Below are 11,989 nucleotides of genomic sequence, written 5' to 3' on the forward strand. Positions count from 1 at the left end.
AATACTTTGCTAGAGAATCAACTAGACATTCAGACTCAATCTAGATAAAAAGTATCTCAAGGAGTTATTATCTCAATCTCTCAATTTGATTTCTACTCAAGCTTTAAATTAATAGCGAGTCTTTATCAAAGAGAGATAACTTGGACGATACCAAAGACCAATGTCCAAGGATCAATCAACTACAATCAACAACCAAAAGTTGGATTAGATAAGTTGATGATCACGAACGTACAACCTGTATTATTTTTATTATATAAAATATAATGCGGAAAGGAGATAACACAAACACCAGAAGTTTTGTTAACGAGGAAACCGCAAATGCAGAAAAACCCCGGGACCTAGTACAGATTGAATACACACTGTATTAAGCCGCTACAGACACTAGCCTACTCCAAGCTAACTTCGGACAAATCTATAGTTGAACCCCTACCAATCTCCCACTGATACAAGGTACAGTTGTACTCCTACGCCTCTGATCCCGGCAAGACACTGCGTACTTGATTCCTTTTGTTGATCTCACCCACAACAAAGAGTTGTTGCAACCCAAAATCACAGACTTGATAATAAACGAATCTGTCTCACACAGAAAAGTCTATCGAAAGGATAAATCTGTCTCCCACAGATAAACCCTAGGTTTTGTTCCGTCTTTAGATATAAAAGCAAGGTAACGGAAACCAATTGATAATCCGAACTTATATTCCCGAAGAAAAACCTAGATTAATCAATCACCTCTCTACAATCCTTCCTGACTACACAAGCGTATTGTCGAGGAATTACAAACAGTGAGACGAAGATGTTTGTGACTTCTTTATCTTGCCTATCGGAGAACTCTCACGATCTCAAGCCAATCAATCGATTGTACTCGTACGATAGAATATGCAATATCATATCACACAACTACGATAAAAGTAGTATCGGTCTGGCTTCACAATCCCAATGAAGTCTTTAAATCGTTAACTCGAGTTTAGAGAAGAAACTCAAGAGTTAATGGAGATCGACTCTAGCGAGAGCACTAGTAGCACACAGACGTGTGGGGATTAGGTTTGCTCAATGCTAGATGTCTCCTTTATATAGCCTTCAAATCAGGGTTTTGCCTTAGGTACAAAGCAAACTCTATTCACTGTTAGATGAAACCTGATTTAGATTCAAGCCAATATCTCTCAACCGTTAGATCGAAAGACATAGCTTGTTACACACACTTGGGTACACGTTTACTGGGTTTGAGAAAAACCATTCCCAAACGAGTACACGTATGTTGGTTCAACATGATAACCCAAAAGGTCAACCATATGAGCATGTCATAGTAATCGTGTTCTTCTTTACCATAACTAGTTCAATTGACTCAAATGAACTAGTTAAGAGTTGTTCAATTGCTATGAGATCTTATGTAACTACACAAGACACAATTGAAACAAAGATGATTCGATTCAATTAGAATCGGCTTATGAACATTATAGCCATGGTTTGCATAAAGCATTCCTTAATAATTAATGTTTCATGTTCAGAGCACATCTTTAGATCATAACCTCTTAAGCTCACAAACAAGTTCACGGACTTAAGTTAATCGGTTGAGTTTTCCAAACTCAGCAGAAATTCTCGGGTCGAGAACTTCCGCCAGTTCGCGTACTTAGCACAAAAACGAGTTTTGGAAATCCCAGCAGAAATTCTCGGTCGAGAACTTCCGTCAGTTCGCAGACTGAGTCTGCGGACTGGGTTCGCGGACTTGGAAAGCCAATTCCACAATCCTACCGATTTCTCTTGATCAAAAAAGTTCGAAAACTTCGGTTCAAGGAATACATGGTTATATAATCTAAACTCTCATTGAAACATTCTCAGAGGGTGATATTCAGTCGTGAAGAACAACAAACCTTTCTCGTCAGAGCAATTTCCAAAGTGATTGAAACTTTCATGACTTTCATCACTAGGTGAAGATAAACCTGATCAAAGCGAAACGCTTTACCAACACAGGATTTCGAGTAAAAGATAATCAATGAATACTCAGCTCGAAATATCAAGTGTATATGATCTAGTCTATATAGCATACGACTTTTGTCTCATAAGAAGTAGGAGAAGAATAGATAGACTTTTGAGTGATAGATAAGTTCAAGTCTTCACATAACTTTTTGTTGATGAAGTTCCACGGTTCCTTGGTGTAGATCTTTGTCATTGTCGTTGAATCACCATGAATTCCTTGAGCTCAACTACACTTTTCTTATCCTAGTCTGAGACTTAGCTAATAGGCTAGAAATCAAGACTTTATAGTTTTGATCACTAACGTTGACAAACATTCTTGATATAGAAACGCATGCGAGGTTGACCAAGCTATGCTCTAACAGTTAGACCCCTGCTTTTTCAATTGGTATCAGAGCAGGAAAACACGTTAAAGACCTTATAAGTATGTGTTTGTAGCGATCTGATTATGGACGAGTCTATCTCTAATAACGCACCAGTTCAGAAATTACCAGATGATTCTAAAAGCTTGGATTCACCTGAGAGAACTGTCACATCTAAGTCAATATCCAAACATTCTCTTGATGTAAAAACTGTTGATTGGGAAACTCTCCTAGAAGAACAGTTGGATGAACTTTCTGATGAAGGTGATTCAGATATTGATAGAGATGTTGATGAGGAAGTCTCAGAGTATGTTAAGTTTTTGGATTCGTGGAAGATGAATAAGATTACAACTTCTCATGTCTCATCTCTTCTGACTCCTCTCTGTCGAGAAAATAAGAAATTGAGAAGATGTTACGCAGGTGTTTATTTTTCGAATCGTTCTACCGAATCGATCCTCAAGGATTCTGAGGAAAACCTACGTATGAAGTCACTTGAATGTGATAATCTTTATCAAAAGTACTTTTTTTTGGAAGAGAAATTTGCAGAATCTGAAGCAAGGTTTAACTCCCAGCAAACAAGTTTTGACGACAGAGAAAGCGCTTATCTCACTCGAGAAAAACGCCTTGAGGATGATTTAGCTGCTGCTCTTGATAAAATTAAGACGTTGGAAGATGACTTGAAAAAGTTCAATACTAGTTCAAACAAATTAACCACTATACTAGGAGCAAGTAAAAATCATCGTGATACACGGGGATTGGGCTATAAGGGAATAGATGCTCCAAGTACTAGCAAAGAGGTAAAATTTTTCAAGGCTAGTGATTCTTCTCAACAAAAGGTTTCCATTGATGGCAAAAGTGAAATACCTTCTCCGGAAGTTAAGTTTCAAAAAGGCAAAGTATGTCAACCTCCAAAACCAGCACACGTGAATCCGGGTAAGAATGTTCCTTATATTTGTCATTATTGTGGAAACAAAGGTCACCTGGAAAGGAGATGTCGTTTTCGTATAAGGAATGAAAAACTTCATGATATTCTTGTTTGGGTGTCAAAAGAAGTTATTGAACCGGGATCATATGTTAAGGCTAACACTCTTGACATTACGGGTTGTAAACATCCAACCTTTAGGCAAAGGAATCAGTACTGTGATAATCCTAGATTTGCCTATAAACGTCATACGAAGCCTTTTCACAATCGTAATGGTTATCCAAAGGATAACTTCGTAAAGACGAACACAAGATCTGATGCTCCCAATTGGAGAAAGACTAACTTGCAAAAGAATAGTCAATCCAATTCTCTTCCGGAAAATCTTGAAGAGAGTAATGGGAAAAAGGTTTCGGTCGTTCCTAAACGCACTCAAAAGTGGATACCAAAGAAAGTCAGTGATGTTTTGAGTGCGAAAAGGAATGATCTCCCAGAAAGTTCCATGACTATGGAGAAAGCAGTATCCATGATGCTGGAACTTAAAGAGTTCTTTGGGAAGATGGATTTGGATGTGAAAGGTTCTAAAAGCGATCTCCTTCATGATAATCCAAAAGTCACTTGTGGTGAGCAAGACTTTGTTCACCCCAACGCAACTTGATTGTGTTGGAAGTGCATCCTCACCAAGGAATGCCATGCTTTGTATACGGTGAGGGAAGCACAAGAATTGGGGCACACATATTATGTTCGGTAAGGTGGTAGAATTCGATTGGATTCATCTAAAAAGGTATGTCTATAAACTTGAGCAAGATTTGTACTTTTATTTGCTTAGAATACTTATAATAATCTTGCTTATCATTCATTCCTACCTAACTTGATCTGTGTTTAAGGTTCTTAAATGTTTAGGTTTGAAAATAATAATTCGGGATGTTTGGACTACATGGTACACATGCCAAGTATGCATAACAGCATTTAAAATCAAAATCCAGGGGTTTAAGTTCGCAAACCCGTATGCATACTTGACATCGATATTTAGGAAACTTGTTTTGGCCGTAACTTCTTCGTCCGAACTCGGATTTACCTCATTCTTTTTGAATTCTCTTCCTTATTGAATTATATTCAAAATGGAGATGAGAATTGTTGAATTTGGATGAGTTAATATTGGTCTTTGTCCTGTCTCTTGTTTTTAGTGTTTGCTCCGTTTCGTTGCACTTGTTCTATTCTCTTGGACTTGGGCACTGGGATTCTTGGAGAAATCCTATTCTAAGATATTTTGTTGCTTGTACAAGAGTGATGTTGGTGAATCACAAAGAAGGAAGTTCGAGAATGGGTAGTAGTTCACATTGCTATATATTCTTGAGTGTTCACAATCATCTCATGTGAACTATGATGCATAGTCGTCAATGACTTTGTATTCTCTTCTTTGTTAAGGAAATATTTTGGTAACCACTCTTGGTATAAATCCGTGCGAAAAAGATTGATTATACCTTCTAAGGGCAAAGATTGTTATTGCAGTATTTTAATGGTTTGATATATTGCAATATTTTTATGGGATATGTATTGTTTGCATTCGTGAACTTGAAGGTCCCATATTGCGGTCAAAAGTAAAGTCGTTCATGAATTAGTATTCGTATTGATGAAAGGACGAATGGACTTTTGACAAATACAAAAGTTAAGCCTATGCAGTCATGTATTTGATGGAAAATAGGATAAAATATTTTGTTTGACAAGGATAAAGTCTATTATGTCGTTATGATGGAAAATAGAATAGATCCTTGTATGTTATCCACGGTATTTATCTTCATTGATCCATTTTATTATGTTTTACCGTAAAGGCTCCATTGTGTGTCTTATGTTGAGCACGATACAACTAAGTCGATTCTTCTTATTGGCTTGTTGATTGTTCCATAAGATGTTATATGTTGAGCATTATGAACTAAATTAATCATCCTTGGTTATTTAGTTTTGTACTCCATAAGTCTTATGTTGAGTATATGTACGGTTAAGGTTGTCATGTCTTTTGATAATCTTAGTCGGGGTTCCATAATCTCTTATGTTGAGCCCAAAATAATTAAAATGATTACCTCGGTGATTAGTTTGGTTATTTGTTTGTATTCCGATTAGATTAATTATACGTTCTCTTGTAATTAATCTAATTGAGTTTTCATATATTCCACAAGTTCTTTTGTTAAGTATATGAACGGCTACACTATCATGTTCTATTGGTTAATGTAGTCACGTATTTCGTAAGGTTTTCCTTATGTTGAGTACTTGAATGGTTAAGTTAGTCACCTCCATATGATTAACTTAGTCGCAGCCTGTTGCTCCGTGAGTTTACTTATGTTGAGCACTTTCAATTAAATTGATCACTTTTGTGATTTTGATTTAATTACGTATTCCAATTAGAATATTTATGGGTTTACTTGTGACTATTTTGGTTGAGTTTTGGATATAAAAACTCATTCACTTGGTTTTTGGTGTCCAAATAAAAATCCTTCTTTTCCTTCGAAATTAAGGTCGCTCTTGTTGTTTCTTTGGGAATGACATCAAATGGGGGAGAGTTCTTTTGAACTTGTGCTTAATGGTAATATCTTGCGGGGAGTGCGACTATGGAATTTTATAGGGGTTATCTTACGTCTTAAAACTCCTTGATGAATGATGTTAGCTTTGGCTATAAGATTGCATCTATATTAAGATGATATGTTGTCTTTCTTTTGGTCATGAAATGTCTCTTGTGGAAATTTCATTATGAACCCGTTCTTGTAACTTTGCCAATTTTATTGACAAAAAGGGGGAGAAATATTATAGGTCACACTACAAATACATATGGTTTTCGGATCATTGTGTAAGGGGGAGTGGTTTCCATGATCGAGATGGAATATTGACTAAGGGGGAGTGATACATATCACCATAGTATTATTGTTAAAGTCGTGATGCAATTGGACTTTGATGTTCATAATAATACTATGACACTGTATAATAATGATCGAGAATCTCGATTTCTTTCATTGTTATAGCTACGGATCTTCAACAACGGTGATACTAAACTTACAACCTTTGGGATCATTGGAGTATTTGGAAGGACGAAGATTTCAAGGAACGTTGAAGATTGGACTATGGAATAGGAGCCACTAAAGTTTATCTTTTTCGTATTCCATATGTATTAATAGTTTTGTCACTAAAATTGACAAAGGGGGAGATTGTTAGAGCATAGCTCGGTCAACCTCGCATGCGTTGCTATATCAAGCATGTTTGTCAATGTTAGTGATCAAAACTATAAAGTCTTGATTTCTAGCCTATTAGATAAGTCTCGGACTAGGATAAGAAAATTGTAGTTGAGCTCAAGGACTTCATGGTGATTCAACGACAACGACGAAGATCTACACCAAGGAACCGTTGAACTTCATCAACAAAAAGGTATGTGAAGACTTGAACTTATCTATCACTCGAAAGTCAATCTATTCTTCTCCTACTTCTTATGAGACAAAAGTCGCATGCTATATAGACTAGATCATATACACTTGATATTTCGAGCTGGGTATTCATTGCTTATCTTTTACTCGAAATCATGTGTTGGTAAAGCGTTTCGCTTTGATCAGGTTTATCTTCACATAGTGACGAAAGTCATGAAAGTTTCAATCACTTTGGAAATTGCTCTGACGAGAAAGGTATGTTGTTCTTCACGACTGAATATCGCCCTCTGAGAATGTTTCAATGATTGAAATGAGAGTTTAGATTATATAACCATGTATTCCTTGAACATGTTTTCGAACTTTGTTGATCAAGAGAAATCGGTAGGATTGTGGAATTGGATTGCCAAGTCCGCGAACTGACGGAAGTTCTCGACCGAGAATTTCTGCTGGGATTTCCAAAACTCGTTTGTGTGCTAAGTCCGCGAACTGGCGGAAGTTCTCGACCCGAGAATTTTTGCTGAGTTTGGAAAACTCAACCGATTAACTTAAGTCCGCGAACTTGTTTGTGAACTTAAGAGGTTATGATCTAAAGATGTGCTGTGAACATGAAACATTAATTATTAAGGAATGCTTTATGTAAATCGTGGCTATAATGTTCATGAGCCGATTCTAATCGAATCGAATCATCTTTGTTTCAATTGTGTCTTGTGTAGTTACATAAGAGCTCATAGCAATTGAACAACTCTTAACTAGTTCATTTGAGTCAATTGAACTAGTTATGGTGAAGAAGAACATGATTAATATGAGATGCTCATATGGTTGACCTTTTGGGTTATCATGTTGAACCAACATACATGTACTCGTTTGGGCATGGTTTTATCAAACCCAGTAAACGTGTACCCAAGTGTGTGTGACAAGCTATGTCTTTCGATCTAACTGTTGAGAGATATTGGCTTGAATCTAAATCAAGTTTTCATCGAACGGTGGATAGAGTTTTCTTTGTACCTAATGCAAAACCCTGATTTGAAAGGCTATATATAGGAGACATCTAGCATTGAGCAAACCTAATCCCCACATGTATGTGTGATACTAGTGCGCTCGCTAGAGTCGATCTCCATTAACTCTTGAGTTTCTTCTCTAAACTCGAGTTAACGACTTAAAGACTTCATTGGGATTGTGAAGCCAGACCGATACTACTTTTATCATAGTTGTATGATCTGATCTTGCATCTTTTATCGTACGAGTGCAATCGATTGATTGGCTTGAGATCGTGAGAGTTCTCCGATAGGCAAGATAAATAAGTCACAAACATCTTTGTCTCACTGTTTGTGATTCCTTGACAATCCGCTTGTGTGGTCAGAAAGGATTGTAGAGAGGTGATTGATTAATCTAGGCTCTTCTTCGGGAATATAAGTCCGGATTATCAATTGGTTCATGTTACCTTGATTTTATATCTAAAGACGGAACAAAACCTAGGGTTTATCTGTGGGAGATAGATTTATCCTTTCAATAGACTTTTCTGTGTGAGACAGATTCATTTATTATCAAGTCTGTGATTTTGGGTTGCAGCAACTCTTAGTTGTGGGTGAGATCAGCTAAGGGAATCAAGTACGCAATGTCTTGCTGGGATCAGAGGCGTAGGAGTACAACTGTACCTTGTATCAGTGGGAGATTGGTAGGGGTTCAACTATAGATCAGTCCGAAGTTAGCTTGGAGTAGGCTAGTGTCTGTAGCGGCTTAATACAATGTGTATTCAATTTGGACTAGGTCCCGGGGTTTTTTTGCATTTGCGGTTTCCTCGTTAACAAAACTTCTGGTGTCTGTGTTATTTCTTTTCCGCATTATATTTTATATAATAGAAATAATACTGGTTGTGTGTTATGATCATCAACTTCTCTAATCCAACTTTTGGTTGTTGATTGTAGTTGATTGATCCTTGGACATTGGTCTTTGGTACCGTCCAAGTTATCTCTCTTTGATAAAGACTCGCTATTGATTTTAGCTTGAGTAGAAATCAAATCGAGAGATTGAGATATAAACTCTCTGATATATCTTTTTATTGATTGAGTCTGACTGTCTAGTTGATTCTCATAAAAAATATATTGGAGTTTGTCCATACAGATTGCTAAGTGAAATATTGGGTGGTGTTGTTAGATCCCCGCTTTTTCACTCACTGAGCCTTCAGCGGCAGACAAGAAATGTATGACTGGGGACTTCTTACCACAGTCCATCTCAAGGGAAATGAGTTCAAACGAACTCTCATCGACGAAGGCACGGCTATCAACATTATTCCTCTGAAGACTCTTAGAGCTGCTGGTATCACACGCCAAGAAGTTATCCATGCTCCAGCATCAATCATGGATCATGAAGGAATGTCCAGGGACACTTACGACTATATTACTCTCAAAGTGAACGTGAATTCAGCCTGGACAGAAACCAAGTTTTACATAATCCGAGAAGATCCAGGATATGATATGATTCTTGGGAGCACATGGATTCATGATGGAAAGGTAACACCAACACCTTCGATTACACATATCTCTGTTGAAGAAACCTCTGACTCGGAAGAAGAAAAAGAAGATATCTCACCATTCAAGTATCTGGAGGAGGTCAAAGCCTTGACATAACTCACACAAAAGCCTGAGGAACATCCAAACGCTTTCGTCAAAAGATTTCGCGCTCAGGCAAGTCTTATTCCTTCTCATGTGTCCATATCGTCAGTTTTCAAATATGGTTATTTGGTCCAAGGGCTTCATTCCACAAACAATTTAGCAATTGCAAAATTCTATGAGTGGATAATCTCGCCTCAGCAATATTACACCCAATGGTTGGGTCCAGAATCTCTTCAAGTTGATCATCCCATCAAAAGATTCATTGTTGAATATATGGCTAAGCATGACAGACGTTACGAAGGATACTCCTTCCTGCACGAGTGTCCATATGTGCCACAACCACGGAATCTCATCACACGAGGAATTCCGAATCAACAGAATATATTCAAGGCACGATCAACCAAACCTAACAAATTTCGTGAAGGAAACCTGGTTCTCAAAGCAGTTCAGCGCAGTCTTCACTCTACGAGAAACTCCAATTGGGATGGACCATTTATGGTTTCTAAGTCCATAAATGGAGGATACTACAAGTTAATCAACACAGATGGTTAGACCTTGCCAGTAATCCATGAGAATTGGCTTAAAGCATTTGACGCTTGAAGATTTTGGGCATTCAAGGTACCAGCGTTTGAACATTCATGACGTCTGGGATTTGGCATTTAAGATTTCCTTTCATTGTATTTCAATTCCTCCAAAATGTTTGCAATACTTGCATTCAGTAATTTGAATTCAACAATTTATCAAAATTCAGTCTGCTTAAAGAAAATTTCTATCACACCCAAAGAAAATCCTCAATCATCTACTTGTCCAAAACCAACCGAAACCAAAAATAAAAAACCTCACATATCTCAGAAGTTCAGAAGTTCAAGAGATTATGAAAAGGGAATTAAAGAAAATCAGCAAAAAAGGATTTTTGTTCCTCTGCATACTTCAAGACCTGCAAAGCCGCCTTCTCCTTGTTCAACTCTGTAGTCAGCCTGGCGATCTTGTCTTCTTTCTCAATCACAACATCATTGGGAAAGGGTATGTTGTTCTCACATGATTCCTTGATAGCATTCATTTGCTTACGAAGCCACTTTACATTAAAGCCAAATCTTTCTGAATTCTCCAAGTTAAACTCCCAATCAAAGAGTATATCTGGAGTCACAGTATTTCTGGCCCTAGTGCATATATCACCTACAAAACGCAAGATAACACCTACTTTCATTGTTAAGGCATAAGCACGTCCAGGGTTCCTGTCAACAATTATGTGACCAAATTTCTTTCATATTTTCTCGTACAAGCCTGCATATCAAATGGGAACGCTGAACCCACCAACTAGTTCATGATACAGGAGTGACGCATCGAATGGAGGATCAAAAGAAACTCCTGCACTTGGATATTCATGCACTACTATAGGATTCTCAGTTATTTGGGCTGCTTCTACAATCAGGGCAACAGTCTCTTTGGTATTCTCTACTGGTGGCTCGGTTTCTTCTATCACTGAATCGGCGACAACCGGGGTTTCCATAACTTCAGTGACAACCTTCTCATGGCCTTGAAGTGCAGTAATGGTTTTCTCTTCATCAATAACTCCAGGGCAGTTCGATTTATCCTCGTCGGTTTCAGTATCCTCAACTTCGGTATTTGACACCTAATACGAAGATTACATGAGGTTAGATTCATTTAAGCATGAAACCAAGTGAGATTATAAAATATAGTATACAAGCAATACAACATCATCAAATTTCATCATTATACACTCAAGTCACGAGCAAATATCATGAAAGTCATGAAAATACGTTTTGCGGTAAGCTCGTATGAAGAAACTGTACTCTTCCCTGTACTAAATGACGAACTGGGATCAATCTACAATAAATCTGAATATGGGTTTTATACCATTCTCTTCTTATGGATGTCCTCTATCACATGTCAAAATTTCATGACAATCCGATGAACGAGCAAGGAGATGTGGTCAAAACATTGAGCAACATACAGTCTGAAAAAGTTCTGAAAGTCTCCTGGAAGTTTATTGTTTCGCCTTTTTTAGGCCCTGAACGTGCTCAAAACTTGAAAAGATTCTTTTCTAAAGCTTGGAAATTCTCCGAGCTTAAATATGCATATGCAGATCATGAAAATAAAACTCCAGATGAAGGTTTTACGATGTTTTTGCTAAAAACTGGGTTCTAAATTTTCTGACGATGAATTTCGACCAAGTTTTTCGTATATGAACATGGATTCTCATTCATTCATTCATAAATCAGCACTTTCATACTTCTATGAAGAGGATACAATAAATATACTTACTTGAGAAGTCTCTGAAACATTCAAGGAATTGGGATTGTCCGTGTTAACGACAAGAGGCTCATTACTTCCATTCGGCTCTGAATCTTTGGAATTGCCTTCGTCTCTATTCCCGGAGGATGACCGAGTATCAGCACTCTCCACCTCCATGAAGACATCCTCCTTGACACATCCCCAACAATTAGCATTTTATATATAAAGCATCATAATTGAATATGCGAAAAAATACTTACGACTTCTTCTTCGACGCTCAAATCATGAATTGTTTGCTCAGCGGCAGAGAACCGAAGACCATCGATACTTGATGGAGTAAAATTCTACAACAGAATAACAATAATGGTTTTATGATCCTAATAATGCGGGCGAGAAGAAGTCACAACAAGGGAAATACTGAAAACTCACCAAAGAAACAACTGGGGACTTTACGGTATT

The sequence above is a fragment of the Papaver somniferum genome, chromosome 5 (genome assembly GCF_003573695.1).
Source record: "Papaver somniferum cultivar HN1 chromosome 5, ASM357369v1, whole genome shotgun sequence".
Lineage (NCBI taxonomy): Eukaryota > Viridiplantae > Streptophyta > Magnoliopsida > Ranunculales > Papaveraceae > Papaver > Papaver somniferum.